Here is a 23850-nt window from a genome sequence, read left to right on the forward strand (position 1 = left end):
CTTAAGCGGCATTGTGCCTTTTGTATTTAATTCCGATGCAATTTCTGTTTTTCATCGTCAATAAGGAGGTCCAAGGGATACAGTAAACCTGAAGTGAAGCATCGGAATCTATAACTAGTGACACAGGAATGGTTCAAAACATAGACAGTACGAAAAGTCAGTCGTCTTGTACTTAAGTCGGCATTGTGCCTTTTCTATTTAATTCCGATGCAATTTCTGTGTTTCATCGACAATAAGAAGGTCAGGGGGATACAGTAAACCTGAAGTGAAGCATCCGAATCCATAACTAGTGTCACAGGAATGGTTCAAACATAGTTAGTAAATAGAGTCAGTCTTCTTGTACTTCAGTCGGCATTGTGCCTTTTGTATTTAATTCCGACGCAATTTCTGTGTTTCATCATCAATAAGAAGGTCAGTGGGATACAGTAAACCTGAAGTGAAGCATCGGAATCTATAACTAGTGTCACAGGAATGGTTCAAAGCATAGTCAGTATGAAGAGTCAGTCTTTATGTACCTGAGTCTGCATTGTGCCTTTTGTGTTTAATTCCGATGCAATTTCTGTGTTTCATCGTCAATAAGAAGGTCCAAGGGATACAGTAAACCTGAAGTGAAGCATCGGAATCTATAACTAGTGTCACAGGAATGGTTCAAAACATAGACAGTAGGAAGAGTCAGTCTTCTTGTACTTAAGGTGGCATTGTGCCTTTTGTATTTAATACCGATGCCATTTCTGTGTTTCATCGTCAATAAGAAGGACCAAGGGATGCAGTAAACCAGGAGTGTAGCATCGGAATCTATAACTAGTGTCACAGGAATGCTTCAAATCATAGACAGTAAGAAGAGTCAGTCCTCGTGTACTTAAGTCGGCATTTTGCTTTTTGTATTTAATTCCGATGCAATTTCTGTGTTTCATCGTCAATAAGAAGGTCCAACTAATACAGTATACCTAAAGTGAACCAACGGAATCTATAACTAGTGTCACAGGAATGGTTCAAACATAGACAGTAAGAAGAGTCAGTCTTCTTGTACTTAGGTCGGCATTGTGCCTCTTGTATTTAATTCCGATGCAATTTCTGTGTTTCATCGTCAATAAGAAGGTCAGAGGGATACAGCAAATCCGAAGTATAGCTTCGGAATCTATAACTAGTGTCACAGCAATGGTTCAAAGCATAGACAGTAGGAAGAGTCAGTCTTCTTGTACTTAAGTCGGCATTGTGCCTTTTGTATTTAATTCCGATGCCATTTCTGTGTTTCATCGTCAATAAGAAGTTCCAAGGGATGCAGTAAACCAGGAGTGTAGCATCGGAATCTATAACTAGTGTCACAGGAAGGCTTCAAATCATAGACAGTAAGAAGAGTCAGTCGTCGTGTACTTAAGTCTGCATTTTGCCTTTTGTATTTAATTCCGATGCAATTTCTGTGTTTCATCGTCAATAAGAAGGTCCAAGCAATACAGTAAACCTGAAGTGAAGCATCGGAATCTATAACTAGTGTCACAGGAATGGTTCAAACATAGACAGTAATAAGAGTCAGTCTTCTTGTACTTAAGTCGGCATTGTGCCTTTTGTATTTAATTCCGATGCAATTTCTGTGTTTCATCGTCAATAAGAAGTTCAGAGGGATACAGTAAACCTGAAGTGTAGCATCGCAATCTATAACTAGTGTCACAGGAATGGTTCAAAACATAGTCAGTAAGACGAGTCAGTCTTCTTGTACTTAAGTCGGCATTGTGCCTTTCGTATTTAATTCCGATGCAATTTCTGTGTTTCATCGTCAATAAGAAGGTCGGAGGGATACAGTAAACCTGAAGTCAAGCATCGGAATCTATAACTAGTGTCACAGGAATGGTTCAAAACATAGTCAGTAAGAAGAGTCAGTCTTCTTGTACTTAAGTCGGCATTGTGCCTTTCGTATTTAATTCCGATGCAATTTCTGTGTTTCATCGTCAATAAGAAGGTCAGAGGGATACAGTAAACCTGAAGTCAAGCATCGGAATCTATAACTAGTGTCACAGGAATGGTTCAAACATAGACAGTAAGAAGAGTCAGTCTTCTTGTACTTAAGTCGGCATTGTGCCTTTTGTATTTAATACCGATGCAATTTCTGTGTTTCATCGTCAATAAGAAGGTCAGAGGGATACAGTAAACCTGAAGTGAAGCATCGTAATCTATAACTAGTGTCATGGGAATAGTTCAAAACATAGTCAGTAGAAGAGTCAGTCTTCTTGTACTTAAGTCGGCACTGTGCCTTTCGTATTTAATTCCGATGCAATTTCTGTGTTTCATCGTCAATAAGAAGGTCCAATGGATACAGTAAACCTGAAATGAAGCATCTGATTCTATAAGTAGTGTCACAGGAATGGTTCAAAACATAGACAGTAAGAAAAGTCAGTCGTCTCGTACTGAAGTCGGCATTGTGCCTTTTCTATTTAATTCCGATGCAATTTCTGTGTTTCATCGTCAATTAGAAGGTCAGAGGGATACAGTAAACCTGAAGTCAAGCATCCGAATCTATAACTAGTGTCACAGGAATGGTTCAAATCATAGTCAGTAAGAAGAGTCAGTCTTCTTTTACTTAAGTCGGCATTGTGCCCTTTGTATTTAATTTCGATGCAATTTTTGTGTTTCATCGTCAATAAGAAGATCAGAGGGGTACAGCAAACCTGAAGTGAAGCATCGGATTCTATAACTAGTGTCACAGGAATGGTTCAAAGCATAGTCAGTAAGAAGAGTCAGTCTTCTTGTACTTAAGTCGGCATTGTGCTTTTGGATTTAATTCCGATGCAATTTCTGTGTTTCATCGTCAATAAGAAGGTCTAAGGGATACAGTAAACCTCAAGTGAAGCATCGGAATCTATAACTAGTGTCACAGGAAAGGTTCAAAATATAGTCAGTAGGAAGAGTCGGTCTTCATGTACTAAGTAGGCATTGTGCCTTTTGTATTAAATTCCGACGCAATTTCTGTGGGTCATCGTCAATAAGAAGGTTAGTGGGATACAGTAAACCTCAAGTGAAGCATCGGAATCTATAACTAGTGTCACAGGAATGGTTCAAAACATAGACAGTAGGAAGAGTCAGTCTTCTTGTACTTAAGTCGGCATTGTAACTTTTGTATTTAATTCCAATGCAATTTCTGTGTTTCATCGTCAATAAGAAGGTCCAAGGGATACAGAAAAACTGAAGTCAAGCATCGGAATCTATAAGTAGTGTCACAGGAATGGTTCAAAACGTAGCCAGTAAGAAGAGTCAGTCTTCTTGTACCTAAGTAGGAATTGTGGCGTTTCTATTTTATTCCGATGCAATCTCTGTGTTTCATCATCAATAAGAAGGTCAGAGGGACACAGTAAACCTGAATGAAGCATCGGGATCTATAACTAGCGTCACAGGAATGGTTCAAAACATAGTCAGTAAGAAGAGTCAGTCTTCTTGTACTTAAGTCGGCATTGTGCCTTTTGTATTTAATTCCGATGCAATTTCTGTTTTTCATCTTCAATAAGGAGGTCCGAGGGATACAGTAAACCTGAAGTGAAGCATCGGCATCTATAACTAGTGTCACAGGAATGGTTCAAAACACAGACAGTACGAAAAGTCAGTCGTCTTGTACTTAAGTCGGCATTGTGCCTTTTCTATTTAATTCCGATGCAATTTCTGTGCTTCATCGACAATAAGAAGGTCAGGGGGATACAGTAAACCTGAAGTGAAGCATCCGAATCCATAACTAGTGTCACAGGAATGGTTCAAAACATAGTTAGTAAATAGAGTCAGTCTTCTCGTGCTTCAGTCGGCATTGTGCCTTTTGTATTTAATTCCGATGCAATTTCTGTGTTTCATCGTCAACAAGAAGGTCAGAGGGATACAGTAAACCTGAAGTGAAGCATCGGAATCTATAACTAGTGTCACAGGAATGGTTCAAAACATAGTCAGTATGAAGAGTCAGTCTTTATGTACCTAAGTCTGCATTGTGCCTTTTGGGTTTAATTCCGATGCAATTTCTGTGTTTCATCGTCAATAAGAAGGTCCAAGGGATACAGTAAACCTGCAGTGAAGCATCGGAATCTATAACTAGTGTCACAGGAATGGTTCAAAACATAGACAGTAGGAAGAGTCAGTCTTCTTGTACTTAAGTCGGCATTGTGCATTTTGTATTTAATTCCGATGCCATTTCTGTGTTTCATCGTCAATAAGAAGGTCCAAGGGATACAGTAAACCTGGAGTGTAGCATCGGAATCTATAAGTAGTGTCACAGGAATGGTTCAAAACATAGACAGTAGGAAGAGTCAGTCTTCGTGTACTTATGTCGGCATTTTGCCTTTTGTATTTAATTCCGATGCAATTTCTGTGTTTCATCGTCAATAACAAGGTCCAAGTGATACAGTAAACCTGGAGTGAAGCATCGGAATCTATACCTAGTGTCAACGGAATGCTTCAAAACATAGTCAGTCAGAAGAGTCAGTCTTCTTGTCCTTAAGTCGGCATTGTGTCTTTTGTATTGAATTCCGATGCAATTCCTGTGTTTCATCGTCAATAAGAAGGACCAAGGGATACAGTAAACCTGGAGTGAAGCATCGGAATCCATAACTAGTGTCACAGAAATGGTTCAAAACATAGTCAGTAAGAAGAGACAGTTTTCTTGTTCTTATGTCGGCATTGTGCCTTTTGTATTTAATTCCGATGCAATTTCTGTGTTTCATCGTCAATAAGAAGATCCAAGGGATACAGTAAACCTGGAGTGAAGCATCGGAATCTACAACTAGTGTCACAGCGACGGTTCAAAACATAGACAGTAAGAAGAGTCAGTCTTCTTGTACTTAAGTTGGCATTGTGCCTTTCGTATTTAATTCCGATGCAATTTCTGTATTTCACCGGCTATAAGAAGGTCGGAGGGATACAGTAAACCTGAAGTGAAGCATCGGAATCTATAACTAGTGTCACAGGAATGGTTCAAAGCATAGACAGTAAGAAGAGTCAGTCTTCTTGTCCTTAAGTCGGCATTGTGCCTCTTTTATTTAATTCCGATGCAATTGCTCTGTTTCATTGTCAATGAGAAGGTACAAGGGATACAGTTAACCTGGAGTGAAGCATCGGAATCTATAACTAGTGTCACAGGAATGGTTCAAAACATAGACAGTAGGAAGAGTCAGTCTTCTTGTTCTTAAAACGGCATTGCGCCTTTTGTATTTAATTCCGATGCCATTTCTGTGTTTCATCGTCAATAAGAAGGTCCAAGGGATGCAGTAAACCAGGAGTGTAGCATCGGAATCTATAACTAGTGTCACAGGAATGCTTCAAATCATAGACAGTAAGAAGAGTCAGTCCTCGTGTACTTAAGTCGGCATTTTGCCTTTTGTATTTAATTCCGATGCAATTTCTGTGTTTCATCGTCAATAAGAAGGTCCAAGGGATACAGTAAACCTGAAATGAAGCATCTGATTCTATAACTAGTGTCACAGGAATGGTTCAAAGTATAGACAGTAAGAAAAGTCAGTCGTCTTGTACTTAAGTCGGCATTGTGCCTTTTCTATTTCATTCCGATGCAATGTCTGTGTTTCATCGTCAATTAGAAGGTCAGATGGATACAGTAAACCTGAAGTCAAGCATCGGAATCTATAACTAGTGTCACAGGAGTGGTTCAAAACATAGACAGTAAGAAAAGTTAGTCGTCTCGTACTTAAGTCGGCATTGTGATCTTTCTATTTCATTCCGATGCAATTTCTGTGTTTCATCGTCAATTAGAAGGTCAGAGGGATACAGTAAACCTGAAGTCAAGCATCCGAATCTATAACTAGTGTCACAGGAATGGTTCAAAACATAGTCAGTAAGAAGAGTCAGTCTTCTTTTACTTAAGTCGGCATTGTGCCCTTTGTATTTAATTTCGATGCAATTTTTGTGTTTCATCGTCAATAAGAAGATCAGAGGGGTACAGCAAACCTGAAGTGAAGCATCGGATTCTATAACTAGTGTCACAGGAATGGTTCAAAGAATAGTCAGTAAGAAGAGTCAGTCTTCTTGTACATAAGTCGGCATTGTGCCTTTTGTGTTTAATTCCGATGCAATTTCTGTGTTTCATCGACAATAAGACGGTCCAAGGGATACAGTAAACCTGAAGTGTAGCATCGGAATCTATAACTAGTGTCACAGGAATGGTTCAAAACATAGTCGGTAAGATGAGTCAGTCTTCTTGTACTTAAGTCGGCATTGTGCTTTTGGATTTAATTCCGATGCAATTTCTGTGTTTCATCGTCAATAAGAAGGTCTAAGGGATACAGTAAACCTCAAGTGAAGCATCGGAATCTATAACTAGTGTCACAGGAAAGGTTCAAAATATAGTCAGTTGGAAGAGTCGGTCTTCATGTACTAAGTAGGCATTGTGCCTTTTGTTTTAAATTCCGACGCAATTTCTGTGGGTCATCGTCAATAAGAAGGTTAGTGGGATACAGTAAACCTCAAGTGAAGCTTCGGAATCTATAACTAGTGTCACAGGAATGGTTCAAAACATAGACAGTAGGAAGAGTCGTTCTTCTTGTACATAAGTCGGCATTGTAACTTTTGTATTTAATTCCAATGCAATTTCTGTGTTTCATCGTCAATAAGACGGTCCAAGGGATACAGAAAAACTGAAGTCAAGCATCGGAATCTATAAGTAGTGTCACAGGAATGGTTCAAAACGTAGCCAGTAAGAAGAGTCAGTCTTCTTGTACCTAAGTAGGAATTGTGGCGTTTCTATTTTATTCCGATGCAATTTCTGTGTTTCATCATCAATAAGAAGGTCAGAGGGATACAGTAAACCTGAATGAAGCATCGGGATCTATAACTAGCGTCACAGGAATGGTTCAAAACATAGTCAGTAAGAAGAGTCAGTCTTCTTGTACTTAAGTCGGCATTGTGCCTTTTGTATTTAATTCCGATGCAATTTCTGTTTTTCATCTTCAATAAGGAGGTCCGAGGGATACAGTAAACCTGACGTGAAGCATCGGCATCTATAACTAGTGTCACAGGAATGGTTCAAAACACAGACAGTACGAAAAGTTAGTCGTCTTGTACTTAAGTCGGCATTGTGGCTTTTCTATTTAATTCCGATGCAATTTCTGTGCTTCATCGACAATAAGAAGGTCAGGGGGATACAGTAAGCCTGAAGTGAAGCATCCGAATCCATTACTAGTGTCACAGGAATGGTTCAAAACATAGTTAGTAAATAGAGTCAGTCTTCTTGTACTTCAGTCGGCATTGTGCCTTTTCTATTTAGTTCCGATGCAATTTCTGTGTTTCATCGTCAACAAGAAGGTCAGAAGGATACAGTAAACTTGAAGTGAAGCATCGGAATCTATAACTAGTGTCACAGGAATGGTTCAAAACTTAGTCAGTATGAAGAGTCAGTCTTTATGTACCTAAGTCTGCATTGTGCCTTTTGGGTTTAATTCCGATGCAATTTCTGTGTTTCATCGTCAATAAGAAGGTCCAAGGGATACAGTAAACCTGAAGTGAAGCATCGGAATCTATAACTAGTGTCACAGGAATGGTTCAAAACATAGACAGTAGGAAGAGTCAGTCTTCTTGTACTTAAGTCGGCATTGTGCATTTTGTATTTAATTCCGATGCCATTTCTGTGTTTCATCGTCAATAAGAAGGTCCAAGGGATACAGTAAACCAGGAGTGTAGCATCGGAATCTATAAGTAGTGTCACAGGATTGGTTCAAAACATAGACAGTAGGAAGAGTCAGTCTTCGTGTACTTATGTCGGCATTTTGCCTTTTGTATTTAATTCCGTTGCAATTTCTGTGTTTCATCGTCAATAACAAGGTCCAAGTGATACAGTAAACCTGGAGTGAAGCATCGGAATCTATACCTAGTGTCAACGGAATGCTTCAAAACATAGTCAGTCAGAAGAGTCAGTCTTCTTGTCCTTATGTCGGCATTGTGTCTTTTGTATTGAATTCCGATGCAATTCCTGTGTTTCATCGTCAATAAGAAGGACCAAGGGATACAGTAAACCTGGAGTGAAGCATCGGAATCTATAGCTAGTGTCACATGAATGGTTCAAAACATAACATTAGGAAGAGACAGTCTTCTTGTCCTTAAGTCGGCATTGTGCCTTTTGTATTTAATTCCGATACAATATCTGTGTTTCACCGTCAATAAGATGCTCAGAGGGATACAGTAAACCTGAAGTGAAGCATTGGAAACTGTAGCTAGTGTCACAGGAATAGTTCAAATCATAGTCAGTAAGAAGAGTCAGTCTTCTTGTCCTTAAGTCGGCATTGTGCCTTTTGTATTGAATTCCGATGCAATTTCTGTGTTTCATCGTCAATAAGAAGGACCAAGGGATACAGTAAACCTGGAGTGAAGCATCGGAATCTATAACTAGTGTCACAGGAATGGTTCAAAACTTAGACAGTAAGAAGAGTCGGTCTTCTCGTTCTTAAGTCGGCATTGTGCCTTTTGTATTTTATTCTGATGCAATTTCTGTGTTTTATCGCCAATAAGAAGATCCGAGGGATGCGGTAAACCTCGAGTGAAGCATCGGCGTCTATAACTAGTGTCACAGGAATGGTACAAATCATAGACAGTAAGAAGAGACAGACTTCTTTTACTTAAGTCGACATTTTGTTTTGTATTTAATTCCGATGCAATTTCTGTGTTTCATCGTCAATAAGAAGGTCCAAGGGATACAGTAAACTTGGAGTGAAGCATCGGAGTCAATAAGTAGTGTCACAGGACTGGTTCAAAAATAGACAGTAAGAAGAGTCAGTCTTCTTGTACTTAATTCGGCATTGTGCCTTTTGTATTTAATTCCGATGCAATTTCTGTGTTTCATCGTCAATAAGGAGGTCAGAGGGATACAGTAAACCTGAAGTGAGGCATCGGAATCCATAACTAGTCACAGAAATGGTTCAAAACATAGTCAGTAAGAAGAGACAGTTTTCTTGTACTTATGTCGGCATTGTGCCTTTTGTATTTAATTCCGATGCAATTTCTGTGTTTCATCGTCAATAAGAAGGTCCAAGGAATACAGTAAACCTGATGTGAAGCATCGGAAACTATAACTAGTGTCACAGGAATGGTTCAAACATAGACAGTAAGAAGAGTCAGTCTTCTTGTACTTAAGTAGGCATTGTGCATTTCGTATTTAATTCCGATGCAATTTCTGTGTTTCATCGTCAATAAGAAGGTCAGAGGGATACAGTAAACCTGAAGTCAAGCAACGGAATCTATAACTAGTGTCACAGGAATGGTTCAAACATAGTCAGTAAGAAGATTCAGTCTTCTTGTACTTAAGTCGGCATTGTGCCTTTCGTATTTAATTCCGATGCAATTTCTGTGTTTCATCGTCAATAAGAAGGTCAGAGGGATACAGTAAACCTGAAGTCAAGCATCGGAATCTATAACTAGTGTCACAGGAATGGTTCAAACATAGACAGTAAGAAGAGTCAGTCCTCTTGTACTTAAGTCGGCATTGTGCCTTTTGTATTTAATTCCGATGCAATTTTTGTGTTTCATCGTCAATAAGAAGGTCAGAGGGATACAGTAAACCTGAAGGGAAGCATCGCAATCTATAACTAGTGTCACAGGAATGGTTCAAAGCATAGTCAGTAAGAAGAGTCAGTCTTATTGTACATAAGTCGGCATTGTGCCTTTTGTATTTAATTCCGATGCAATTTCGGTGTTTCATCGTCAAAAAGAAGGTCTAAGGGAAACAGTAAACCTCAAGTGAAGCATCGGAATCTATAACTAGTGTCACAGGAAAGGTTCAAAGTATAGTCAGTAAGAAGAGTCGGTCTTCATGTACTAAAGACGGCATTGTGCCTTCTGTATTAACTTCCGACGCAATTTTTGTGTGTCATCGTCAATAAGAAGGTCAGTGGGATACAGTAAACCTCAAGTGAAGCTTCGGAATCTATAACTAGTGTCACAGGAATGGTTCAAAACATAGACAGTGGGAAGAGTCAGTCTTCTTGTACTTAAGTCGGCATTGTGCCTTTTGTATTTAATTCCGATGCAATTTCTGTGTTTCATCGTCAATAATAAGGTCCAAGGGATACAGAAAAACTGAAGTCAAGCATCGGAATCTATAACTAGTGTCACAGGAATGGTTCAAAACGTAGCCAGTAAGAAGAGTCAGCCTTCTTGTACCTAAGTAGGAATTGTGGTGTTTCTATTTAATTCCGATGCAATTTCCGTGTTTCATCATCAATAAGAAGGTCAGAGGGATACAGTAAACCTGAATGAAGCATCGGGATCTATAACTAGTGTCACAGGAATGGTTCAAAACATAGTCAGTAAGAAGAGTCAGTCTCCTTGTACTTAAGTCGGCATTATGCCTTTTGTATTTAATTCCGATGCCATATCTGTGTTTCATCGTCAATAAGAAGGTCCAAGGGATACAGTAAACCTGGAGTGAAGCATCTGAATCTATAAATAGTGTCACAGGAATGGTTCAAAACATAGACAGTAAGAAGAGTCAGTCTTCTTGTACTTAAGTCGGCATTGTGCCTTTTGTGTTTAATTCCGATGCAATTTCTGGGTTTCATCGTCAATATGAAGGTCCAAGGTATACAGTAAACCTGAAGTGAAGCATCGGAATCTATAACTAGTGTCACAGGAATGGTTCAAACGTAGTCAGTAAGAGGAGTCAGTCTTCTTGTCTTTAAGTCGGCATTGTGCCTTTTGTATTTATTTCCGATGCAATTTCAGTGTTTCATCGTCAATAAGAAGGTCCAGGGGATACAGTAAACCTGGAGTGTAGGATCGGAATCTATAAGTAGTGTCACAGGAATGGTTCTAAACAGAGACAGTAGGAAGAGTCAGTCTTCGTGTACTTATGTCGGCATTTTGCCTTTTGTATTTAATTCCGATGCAATTTCTGTGTTTCATCGTCAATAACAAGGTCCAAGGGATACAGTGAACCCGGAGTGAAGCATCCGAATCTATACCTAGTGTCAACGGAATGCTTCAAAACATAATCAGTCAGAAGAGTCAGTCTTCTTGTACTTAAGTCGGCATTGTGCCTTTTGTATTTAATTCCGATACAATATATGTGTTTCATCGTCAATAAGATGCTCAGAGGGATACAGTAAACCTGAAGTGAAGCATCGAAATCTGGAGCTAGTGTCACAGGAATGTTTCAAATCATAGTCAGTAAGAAGAGCCAGTCTTCATGTCCTTAAGTCGGCATTGTGCCTTTTGTATTGAATTCCGATGCAATTTCTGTGTTTCATCGTCAATAAGAAGGACCAAGGGATACAGTAAACCTGGAGTGAAGCATCGGAATCTATAACTAGTGTCACAGGGATGGTTCAAACCTTAGACAGTCAGAAGAGTCAGTCTTCTCGTTCTTAAGTCGGCATTATGCATTTTGTATTTAATTCCGATGCAATTTCTGTGTTTCATCGTCAATAAGAAGGTCCAAGGGATACAGTAAACTTGGAGTGAAGCATCGGAGTCAATAAGTAGTGTCACAGGACTGGTTCAAAAATTGACAGTAAGAAGAGTCAGTCTTCTTGTACTTAATTCGGCATTGTGCCTTTTGTATTTAATTCCGATGCAATTTCTGTGTTTCATCGTCAATAAGGAGGTCAGAGGGATACAGTAAACCTGAAGTGAAGCATCGGAATCCATAACTAGTGTCACAGAAATGGTTCAAAACATAGTCAATAAGAAGAGACAGTTTTCTTGTACTTATGTCGGCATTGTGCCTTTTGTATTTAATTCCGATGCAATTCCTGTGTTTCATCGTCAATAAGAAGGTCCAAGGGATACAGTAAAGCTGGAGTGAAGCATCGGAATCTATAACTAGTGTCACAGCGACGGTTCAAACATAGACTGTAAGTTGAGTCAGTATTCTTGTACTTAAGTCGGCATTGTGCTTTTTGTATTTATTTCCGATGCAATATCTGTGTGTTTCATCGTCAATAAGAAGGTCCAAGGGATACAGTAAACCTGAAGTGAAGCATCGGAATCTATGACTAGTGTCACAGGAATGGTTCAAAGCATAGTCAGTAAGAAGAGTCAGTCTTCTTGTACTTAAGTCTGCATTGTGCCTTTTCTATTTAATTCCGATGCAATTTCTGTGTTTCATCGTCAATAACAAGGTCCAACGGATACAGTAAACCAGGAGTGAAGCATCAGAATCTATAACAAGTGTCAATGGAATGGTTCAAAGCATAGACAGTAAGATGAGTCAGTCTTCTTGTACTTAAGTCGGCATTGTTCCTTTTGTATTTAACTCCGATGCAATTTCTGTGTTTCATCGTCAATAAGAAAGTCAGAGGGATACAGTAAACCTGAAGTGAAGCATCGGAATCTATAGCTAGTGTCACATGAATGGTTCAAAACGTAGTCAGTGAGAAGAGACAGTCTTCTTGTCCTTAAGTCGGCATTGTGCCTTTTGTGTTTAATTCCGATGCAATTTCTGGGTTTCATCGTCAATATGAAGGTCCAAGGGATACAGTAAACCTCAAGTGATGCATCGGATTCTATAACTAGTGTCACAGGAATGGTTCAAAACATAGTCAGTAGGAAGAGTCGGTCTCATGTAATGAAGTCGGCATTGTGCCTTTTGTATATAATTCCGATGCAATTTCTGTGTTTCATCGTCAATAACAAGGCCCAAGGGATACAGTAAACCTGGAGTGAAGCATCGGAATCTAAACCTAGCGTCAATGGAATGGTTCAAAACATAGTCAGTCAGAAGAGTCAGTCTTTTTGTACTTAAGTCGGCATTGTGCCTTTTGTATTTAATTCCGATACAATATCTGTGTTTCATCGTCAATAAGATGCTCAGAGGGATACAGTAAACCTGAAGTGAAGCATTGGAATCTATAGCTAGTGTCACAGGAATGGTTCAAATCATTGTCAGTAAGAAGAGTTAGCCTTCTTGTCCTTAAGTCGGCATTGTGCCTTTTGTATTTAATTCCAATGCAATTTCGGTGTTTCATCGTCAATAAGAAGGTCCAAGGGATACAGTAAACCCGGAGTGAAGCATCGGAATCTATAACTAGTGTCACAGGGACAATTCAAAACATAGACAGTAAGATGAGTCAGTATTCTTGTACTTAAGTTGGCATTGTGCTTTTTGTATTTATATCCGATGCAATATCTGTGTTTCATCGTCTCTAAGAAGGTCAGAGGGATACAGTAATCCAGACGTTAAGCATCGGAATCCATAACTTGTGTCACAGAAATTTTTCAAAGCATAGTCAGTTAGAAGAGTCAGTCTTCATGTAGTTAAGTCGGCATTGTGCCTTATGTATTGAATTCCGATGTAATTTCTGTGTTTCATCGTCAATAAGAAGGTCCAAGGGATACAGTAAATCTGATGTGAATCATCGGAATCTATGACTAGTGTCACAGGAATGTTTCAAAACATAGACAGTAGGAAGAGACAGTCTTCTAGTACTTAAGTCGGCATTGTGCCTTTTCTATTTAGTTCCGCTGCAATTTCAGTTTTTCATCGTCAATAAGACGGTCAGAGGGATACAGTAAACCTGAAGTAAAGCATCGGAATCTATAACTAGTGTCACAGGAATGGTTCAAACATAGTCAGTAAGAAGAGTCAGTCTTCTTGTACTTAATTCGGCATTGTGTCTTTTGTATTTATTTCCGATTCAATTTATCTGTTTCATCGTCAATACGAAGGTCCAAGGGATACAGTATACCTGAAGAGAAGCATCGGAATCTACAACTAGTGTCACAGGAATGGATCAAAGCATAGACAGTAAGAAGAGTCAGTCTTCTTGTATTTAAGTCAGAATTGTGCCATTTCAATTTAATTCCGATGCAATTTCTGTGTTCATCGTCAATAAGAAGGTCAGAGGGATACAGTAAACCGGAAGTGAAGTATCCGAATCTATAACTAGTGTCACAGGAATTGTTCAAACATAGTCAGTAAGAAGAGTCAGTCTTCTTGTACTTAAGTTGGCATTGTGCCTTTCGTATTTAATTCCGATGCTATTTCTGTATTTCACCGGCTATAAGAAGGTCAGAGGGATACAGTAAACCTGAAGTGAAGCATCGGATTCTATAACTAGTGTCACAGGAATGGTTCAATACATAGTCAGTAAGAAGAGTCAGTCTTCTTGTCCTTAAGTCGGCATTGTGCCTCTTGTATCTAATTCCGATACAATTGCTGTGTTTCATTGTCAATGAGAAGGTCCAAGGGATACAGTAAATCTGGAGTGAAGCATCGGAATCTATAACTAGTGTCACAGTAATGGTACAAAACATAGACAGTAGGAAGAGTCAGTTTTCTTGTACTTAAGTCGGCTTTGTGCCTTTTGTATTTAATTCCGATGCAATTTCTGTGTTTCATCGACAATAAGAAGGTCAGAGGGGTAGAGTAAACCTGAAGTGAAGCATCGGAATCCAAAACTAGTGTCACAGGAATGGTTCAAATCATGGACAGTAGGAAGGGCCAGTCTTCTTGTACTTATGTCGGCACTGTGCCCTTTGTATTTAATTCCGATGCAATTTCTGTGTTTCATCGTCAATAAGGATGTCCAAGATATACAGTAAAGCTGGAGTGAAGCATCGGAATCTATAACTAGTGTCACAGGAATGGTTCAAAACATAGACAGTAAGAAGAGTCAGTCTTCTTGTACTTAAGTCGGCATTGTGCCTTTTGTATTTAATTCCGATGCAATTTCTGTGTTTCATCGTCAATAAGAAGGTCGAAGGGATACAGTAAACCTGATGTGAAGCATCGGAATCTATAGCTAGTGTCACAGGAATGGTTCAAAACACAGTCAGGAAGAAGAGTCAGTCTTCTTGTCCTTAAGTCGACATTGTGCCTTTTGTATTTAATTCCGATGCAATTTCTGTGTTTCATCGTCTATAAGAAGGTCCAAGGGATATGGTAAACCTGAAGTGAAGCATCGGAATCTATAACTAGTGCCACAAGAATGGTTTTTAACGTAGACAGTAGGAAGAGTCAGTCTTCTTGTACTTAAGTCGGCATTGTGCCTTTTGTATTTAATTCCGATGCGATTTCTGTATTTCATCGTCAATAAGAAGGTCCAAGGGATACAGTAAACCAGAAGTGAAGCATCAGAATCTATAATTAGTGTCCCAGGAATGGTTCAAAACATAGACAGTAAGAAGAGTCAGTCTTCTTGTACTTATGTCGGCATTGTGCCTTTTGCATTTAATTCCGATGCAATTTCTGTGTTTCATCGTCAACAAGAAGGTCAGAGGGATACAGTAAACCTGAAGTGAAGCATCGCAATCTATAACTAGTGTCACAGGAATGGTTCAAACATAGTCGGTAAGAAGAGTCACTCTTCTTGTACTTAAGTCGACATTGTGCCTTTTCTATTTAATTCCGATGCAATCTCTGTGTTTCATCGTCAATAAGAAGGTCAGAGGCATAATATAAACCTGAAGTGTAGCATCGGAATCTATAACTAGTGTCACAGGTATGGTTCAAACATAGTCAGTAAGAACAGCCAGTCCTGTTGTCCTTAAGCCGGCATTGTGCCTGTTGTATTTAATTCCGATACAATTTCAGTGCTTGATCGTCAATATGAAGGTCCAAGGGATACAGTAAACCTAGAGTGTAGCATCGGAATCTATAACTAGTGTCACAGGAATGGTTAAAAACATAGACAGTAAGAAGAGTCAATCTTCGTGTACTTAAGTCGGCATTTTGCCTATTGAATTTAATTCCGATTGAATTTCTGTGTTTCATCGTCAATGAGAAGGTCCAAGGGATACAGTAAACCTGAAGTGAAGCATCGGAATCTATAGCTAGTGCCACAGGAATGGTTCAAAACATAGTCAGTAAGAAGAGTCAGTCTTCTTGTACTTAAGTGTTCATTGTGCCTTTTCTATTTAGTTCCGATGCAATTTCTGTGTTTCATCGTCAATAAGAAGGTCCAAGGGATACAGTAAACCTGGATCAAAGCTTCGGAATCTATAACTAGTGTCAATGGTATGGTTCAAAACATAGACTGTAAGAAGAGTCAGTCTTCTTGTACCTAAGTCGGCCTTGTGCCTTTTGTATTTAATTCCGATGCAATTTCTGTGTTTCATCGTTAAAAAGGAGGTCAGAGGGATACACTAAACCTTAAGTGAAGCATCGGAATCTATAGCTAGTGTCACAGGAATGGTTCAAAACATAGTCAGTAAGAAGAGTCAGTCTCCTTGTCCTTAAGTCGGCATTGTGCTTTTGTATTTAATTCCGATGCAATTGCTGTGTTTCATCGTCAATAAGAAGGTCAAAAGGATACAGTAAACCTGGAGTGAAGCATCGGAATCTATAACTAGTGTCACAGGAATGGTTCAAATCATAGACATTAAGAAGAGTCAGTCTTCTTGCACTTAAGTCGACATTGTGAATTTTGTATTTAATTCCGATGCAATTTCTGTGTTTCATCGTCAATAAGAAGGTCCAAGGGATACAGTAAACCTCAAGTGAAGCATCGGAATCCATAACTGGTGTCACAGGAATGGTTCAAACATAGTCAGTAGGAAGAGTCTGTCTTCATGTACTTAAGTCGGCATTGTGTCTTTTGTATTTCATTCCGATGCAATTTCTGTGCTTCATCGTCAATAAGAAGGTCCAAGGGATACAGTAAACCTGGAGTGAAGCGTCGGAACCTATAACTAGTGTCACAGGAATGGTTCAGAACATAGACAGTAAGGTGAGTCAGTCTTCTTGTACTTAAGTCGGCATTGTGCCTTTTGTACTTAATTCCGATGCAATTTCTGTGTTTCATCGTCAATAAGAAGGTCCAAGGGATACAGTAAACCTGAAGTGAAGCATCGGAATCTATAACTAGTGTCACAAGAATGGTTCAAAACTTAGACAGTAGGAAGAGTCAGTCTTCTTGTACTTCAGTTGGCATTCTGCCTTTTGTATTTAATTCCGATGCAATTTCTGTGTTTCATCGTCAATAAGAAGGTCAGAGGGATACAGTAATCCTGAAGGGAAGCATCGCAATCTATAACTAGTCTCACAGGAATGGTTCAAATCATAGTCAGTAAGAAGAGTCAGTCTTCTTGTACTTAAGTCGGCATTGTGCCTCTTGTATTTAATTCCAATGCAATTTCTGTGTTTCATCGTCAATAAGAAGGTCAGAGGGATACAGTAAACCTGAAGTGACGCATCGGAATCTAGAGTCACAAGAATGGTTTTTAACGTAGACAGTAGGAAGAGTCAGTCTTCTTGTACTTAAGTCGGCATTGTGCCTTTTGTATTTAATTCCGATGCGATTTCTGTATTTCATCGTCAATAAGAAGGTCCAAGGGATACAGTAAACCAGAAGTGAAGCATCAGAATCTATAATTAGTGTCCCAGGAATGGTTCAAAACATAGACAGTAAGAAGAGTCAGTCTTCTTGTACTTATGTCGGCATTGTGCCTTTTGCATTTAATTCCGATGCAATTTCTGTGTTTCATCGTCAACAAGAAGGTCAGAGGGATACAGTAAACCTGAAGTGAAGCATCGCAATCTATAACTAGTGTCACAGGAATGGTTCAAACATAGTCGGTAAGAAGAGTCACTCTTCTTGTACTTAAGTCGACATTGTGCCTTTTCTATTTAATTCCGATGCAATCACTGTGTTTCATCGTCAATAAGAAGGTCAGAGGCATAATATAAACCTGAAGTGTAGCATCGGAATCTATAACTAGTGTCACAGGAATGGTTCAAAACATAGTCAGTAAGAACAGCCAGTCCTGTTGTCCTTAAGCCGGCATTGTGCCTTTTGTATTTAATTCCGATACAATTTCTGTGCTTCATCGTCAATATGAAGGTCCAAGGGATACAGTAAACCTAGAGTGTAGCATCGGAATCTATAACTAGTGTCACAGGAATGGTTAAAAACATAGACAGTAAGAAGAGTCAATCTTAGTGTACTTAAGTCGGCATTTTGCCTATTGAATTTAATTCCGATTGAATTTCTGTGTTTCATCGTCAATGAGAAGGTCCAAGGGATACAGTAAACCTGAAGTGAAGCATCGGAATCTATAGCTAGTGCCACAGGAATGGTTCAAAACATAGTCAGTAAGAAGAGTCAGTCTTCTTGTACTTAAGTGTTCATTGTGCCTTTTCTATTTAGTTCCGATGCAATTTCTGTGTTTCATCGTCAATAAGAAGGTCCAAGGGATACAGTAAACCTGGATCAAAGCTTCGGAATCTATAACTAGTGTCAATGGAATGGTTCAAAACATAGACTGTAAGAAGAGTCAGTCTTCTTGTACCTAAGTCGGCCTTGTGCCTTTTGTATTTAATTCCGATGCAATTTCTGTGTTTCATCGTCAAAAAGGAGGTCAGAGGGATACACTAAACCTTAAGTGAAGCATCGGAATCTATAGCTAGTGTCACAGGAATTGTTCAGAACATAGTCAGTAAGAAGAGTCAGTCTCCTTGTCCTTAAGTCGGCATTGTGCTTTTGTATTTAATTCCGATGCAATTGCTGTGTTTCATCGTCAATAAGAAGGTCAAAGGGATACAGTAAACCTGGAGTGAAGCATCGGAATCTATAACTAGTGTCACAGGAATGGTTCAAATCATAGACATTAAGAAGAGTCAGTCTTCTTGCACTTATGTCGACATTGTGCCTTTTGTGTTTAATTCCGATGCAATTTCTGTGTTTCATCGTCAATAAGAAGGTCCAAGGGATACAGTAAACCTGCAGTGAAGCGTCGGAACCTATAACTAGTGTCACAGGAATGGTTCAGAACATAGACAGTAAGGTGAGTCAGTCTTCTTGTACTTAAGTCGGCATTGTGCCTTTTGTACTTAATTCCGATGCAATTTCTGTGTTTCATCGTCAATAAGAAGGTCCAAGGGATACAGTAAACCTGAAGTGAAGCATCGGAATCTATAACTAGTGTCACAAGAATGGTTCAAAACTTAGACAGTAGGAAGAGTCAGTCTTCTTGTACTTCAGTTGGCATTCTGCTTTTTGTATTTAATTCCGATGCAATTTCTGTGTTTCATCGTCAATAAGAAGGTCACAGGGATACAGTAATCCTGAAGGGAAGCATCGCAATCTGTAACTAGTCTCACAGGAATGGTTCAAATCATAGTCAGTAAGAAGAGTCAGTCTTCTTGTACTTAAGTCGGCATTGTGCCTCTTGTATTTAATTCCAATGCAATTTCTGTGTTTCATCGTCAATAAGAAGGTCAGAGGGATACAGTAAACCTGAAGTGACGCATCGGAATCTATAACTAGAGTCACAGGAATGGTTCAAAGCATAGACTGTAAGAAGGGTCAGCCTTCTTGCACTTATGTCGGCATGGTGCCTTTTGTATTTAATTCCAATGTAATTTCTGTGTTTCATCGTCAATAAGGAGGTCCAAGGGATACAGTAAACCTGAAGTGAATCATCGGAATCTATAACTAGTGTCACAGGAATGGTCCAAAACATAGACAGTAAGAAAAGTCAGTCGTCTTGTACTGAAGTCGGCATTGTGCTTTTTCTATTTAATTCCGATGCAATTTCTGTGTTTCATCGTCAATAAGAAGCTCAGAGGGATACAGTAAACCTGAAGTGAAGCATCCGAATCTATAACTAGTGTCACATGAATGGTTCAAAGCATAGTCAGTAAAAGGAGTCAGTCTTCTTGTACTTAAGTCAGCATTGTGCCTCTTGTATTTAATTCCGAGGCAGTTTCTGTGTTTCATCGTCAATAAGAAGGTCCAAGGGATACAGTAAAGCTGAAGTGAAGCATCGTAATCTATAACTAGTGTCACAGGAATGGTTCAAAACATAGACAGTAGGAAGAGTCAGTCTTCATGTACTTAAGTCGGCATTGTGCCTTTTGTATTTAATTCCAATGCAATTTCTGTGTTTCATCGTCAATAAGAAGGTCAGAGGGATACAGTAAACCTGAAGTGAAGCATCGGAATCTATAACTAGTGTCACAGGAATGGTTCAAATCATAGTCAGTAGGAAGTGTCGGTCTTCATGTACTTAAGTCGGCATTGTGCCTTTTGTATTTAATTCCGATGCAATTTCTGTGTTTCATCGTCAATAAGAAGGTCAGATGGATACATCTAACCTGAAGGGAAGCATCGCAATCTGTAACTAGTCTCACAGGAATGGTTCAAATCATAGTCAGTAAGAAGAGTCTGTCTTCTTGTACTTAAGTCGGCATTGTGCCTCTTGTATTTAATTCCGATGCCATTTCTATGTTTCATCGTCAATAAGAAGGTCAGAGGGATACAGTAAACCTGAAGTGACGCATCGGAATCTATAACTAGTGTCACAGGAATGGTTCAAATCATAGTCAGTAGGAAGTGTCGGTCTTCATGTACGTAATTCGGCATTGTGAGTTTTGTATTTAATTCCAATGCAATTTCTGTGTTTCATCGTCAATAAGAAGGGCAGAGGGATACAGTAAACCTGAAGTGAAGCATCGCAATCTATAACTAGTCTCACAGGAATGGTTCAAAACATAGTCAGTAAAAGGAGTCAGTCTTCTTGTACTTAAGTCGGCATTGCGCCTTTTGTATTTAATTCCGAGGCAATTTCTGTGTTTCATCGTCAATAAGAAGGTCCAAGGGATACAGTAAACCTCAAGTGAAGCATCGGAATCAATAACTAGTGTCACAGGAATGGTTCAAATCATAGTCTGTAGGAAGTGTCGGTCTTCATGTACTTAAGTCGGCATTGTGCCTTTTGTATTTAATTCCGATGTAATTTCTGTGTTTCATCGTCAATAAGAAGGTCAGAGGGATACAGTAAACCTGAAGGGAAGCATCGCAATCTATAACTAGTCTCACAGGAATGGTTCAAATCATAGTCAGTAAGAAGAGTCAGTCTTCTTGTACTTAGGTCGGCATTGTGCCTCTTGTATTTAATTCCGATGCAATTTCTGTGTTTCATCGTCAATAAGAAGGTCAGAGGGATACAGTAAACCTGAAGTGACGCATCGGAATCTATAACTAGTGCCACAGGAAAGGTTCAAATCATAGTCAAAAGGAAGTGTCGGTCTTCATGTACTTAAGTCGGCATTGTCCCTTTTGTATTTAATTCCGATGCAATTTCTGTGTTTCATCGTCAATAAGAAGGTCAGAGGGATACAGTAAACCTGAAGTGACGCATAGGAATCTATAACTAGTGTCACAGGAATGGTTCAAATCATAGTCAGTAGGAAGAGTTGGTCTTCATGTCCTTAAATCGGCATTGTGCCTTTTGTATTTAATTCCGATGCAATTTCTGTGTTTCATCGTCAATAAGAAGGTCCGAGTGATACAGTAAACCTGAAGTGAAGCATCGTAATCATTAACTAGTGACACAGGAATGGTTCAAAGCATAGACATTAGGAAGAGTCAGTCTTCTTGTACTTAAGTCTGCACTGTGCCTTTTGTATTTAATTCCGATGCAGCTTCTGTGTTTCATTGCAAATAAGACGGTCCAAGGGATACAGTAAACCTGAAGTGAAGCATCGGAATCTATAACTAGTGTCACAGGAATGGTTCAAAACAAAGTAAGTAAGAAGAGTCAGTCTTCTTATCCTTAAGTCTGCATTGTGCCTCTTGCATTTAATTCCGAAGCAATTTGTGTGTTTCATCGTCAATAAGAAGGTCCAAGGGATACAGTAAACCTCAAGTGAAGCATCGGAATCGATAACTAGTGTCACAGGAATGGTTCAAAACATAGTCAGTAGGAAGAGTCGGTCTTCATGTACTTAAGTCGGCATTGTGCCTTTTGTATTTAATTCCGATGCAATTTCTGTGCTTCATCGTCAATAAGGAGGTCCTAGGGATACAGTAAACCTGAAGTGAAGCATCGCAATCTATAACTAGTCTCACAGGAATGGTTCAAAACATAGTCAGTAAAAGGAGTTAGTCTTCTTGTACTTAAGTCGGCATTGTGCCTTTTGTATTTAATTCCGAGGCAATTTCTGTGTGTCATCGTCAATAACAAGGTCAGAGGGATACAGTAAACCTGTAGTGACGCATCGGAATCTATAACTAGAGGCACAGGAATGGTTCAAATCATAGTCAGTAGGAAGTGTCGGTCTTCATGTACTTAATTCGGCATTGTGCCTTTTGTATATAATTCCGATGCGATTTCTGTGTTTCATCGTCAATAAGATGGTCAGAGGGATACAGTAAACCTGAAGTGAAGCATCGCAATCTATAACTAGTCTCACAGGAATGGTTCAAAACATAGTCAGTAAAAGGAGTTAGTCTTCTTGTACTTAAGTCAGCATTGTGCTATTTGTATTTAATTCCGAGGCAATTTCTGTGTTTCATCGTCAATAAGAAGGTCAAAGGGATACAGTAAACCTGGAGTGAAGCATCGGAATCTATAACTAGTGTCACAGGAATGGTTCAAATCTTAGTCAGTAGGAAGTGTCGGTCTTCATGTACTTAAGTCGGCATTGTGCCTTTTGTATTTAATTCTGAGGCAATTTCTGTGTTTCATCGTCAATAAGAAGGTCCAAGGGATACAGTAAACCTCAAGTAAAGCATCGGAATCTATAACTAGTGCCACAGGAATGGTTCAAATCATAGTCAGTAGGAAGTGTCGGTCTTCATGTACTGAAGTCGGCATTGTGCCTTTTGTATTTAATTCCGATGCAATTTCTGTGTTTCATCGTCAATAAGAAGGTCAGGGGGATACAGTAAACCTGAAGGGAAGCATCACAATCTATAACTAGTCTCACAGGAATAGTAGGAATCATAGTCAGTAAGAAGAGTCAGTCTTCTTGTACTTAACTCGGCATTGTCCCTCTTGTATTTAATTCCGATGCAATTTCTGTGTTTCATCGTCAATAACAAGGTCAGAGGGCTACAGTAAACCGGAAGTGACGCATCGGAATCTATATCTAGTGTCACAGGAATGGTTCAAATCATAGTCAGTAGGAAGTGTCGGTCTTCATGTACTTAAGTCGGCATTGTGCCTTTTGTATTTAATTCCGATAAGATTTCTGTGTTTCATCGTCAATAAGAATGTCAGTGGGATACTGTAACCCTGAAGGGAAGCATCACAATCTATAACTAGTCTCACAGGAATAGTAGGAATCATAGTCAGTAAGAAGAGTCAGTCTTCTTGTACTTAACTCGGCATTGTCCCTCTTGTATTTAATTCCGATGCAATTTCTGTGTTTCATCGTCAATAACAAGGTCAGAGGGCTACAGTAAACCTGAAGTGAAGCATCGGAATCTATATCTACTGTCACAGGAATGGTTCAGAACATAGACAGTAAGATGAGTCAGTCTTCTTGTACTTAAGTCGGCATTGTGCCTATTGTATTTCATTCCGATGCAATTTCTGTATTTCATCGTCAATAAGAAGGTCCAATGGATACAGTAAACCTCAAGTGAAGCATCGGAATCTATAACTAGTGTCACAGGAATGGTTCAAAACATAGTCAGTAGGAAGAGTCGGTCTTCATGTACTTAAGTCGGCATTGTGCCTTTTGTATTTAATTCCGATGCAATTTCTGTGCTTCATCGTCAATAAGAAGGTCCAAGGGATACAGTAAACCTGGAGTGAAGCGTCGGAATCTATAACTAGTGTCACAGGAATGGTTCAGAACATAGACAGTAAGATGAGTCAGTCTTCTTGTACTTAGGTCGGCATTGTGACTTTTGCATTTAATTCCGATGCATTTCTGTGTTTCATCGTCAATAAGGAGGTCCAAGGGACACAGTAAACCTCAAGTGAAGCATCGGAATCTATAACTAGTGTCACAGGAATGGTTCAAATCATAGTCAGTAGGAAGTGTCGGTCTTCATGTACGTAAGTCGGCATTGTGCCTTTTGTATTTAATTCCGATGCAATTTCTGTGTTTCATCGTCAATAAGAAGGTCCAAAGGAAACAGTAAACCTGGAGTGAAGCGTCGGAACCTATAACTAGTGTCACAGGAATGGTTAAAACATAGACAGTAAGAA

The sequence above is a fragment of the Schistocerca piceifrons genome, chromosome X, assembly GCF_021461385.2.
Source record: "Schistocerca piceifrons isolate TAMUIC-IGC-003096 chromosome X, iqSchPice1.1, whole genome shotgun sequence".
Taxonomy (NCBI): domain Eukaryota; kingdom Metazoa; phylum Arthropoda; class Insecta; order Orthoptera; family Acrididae; genus Schistocerca; species Schistocerca piceifrons.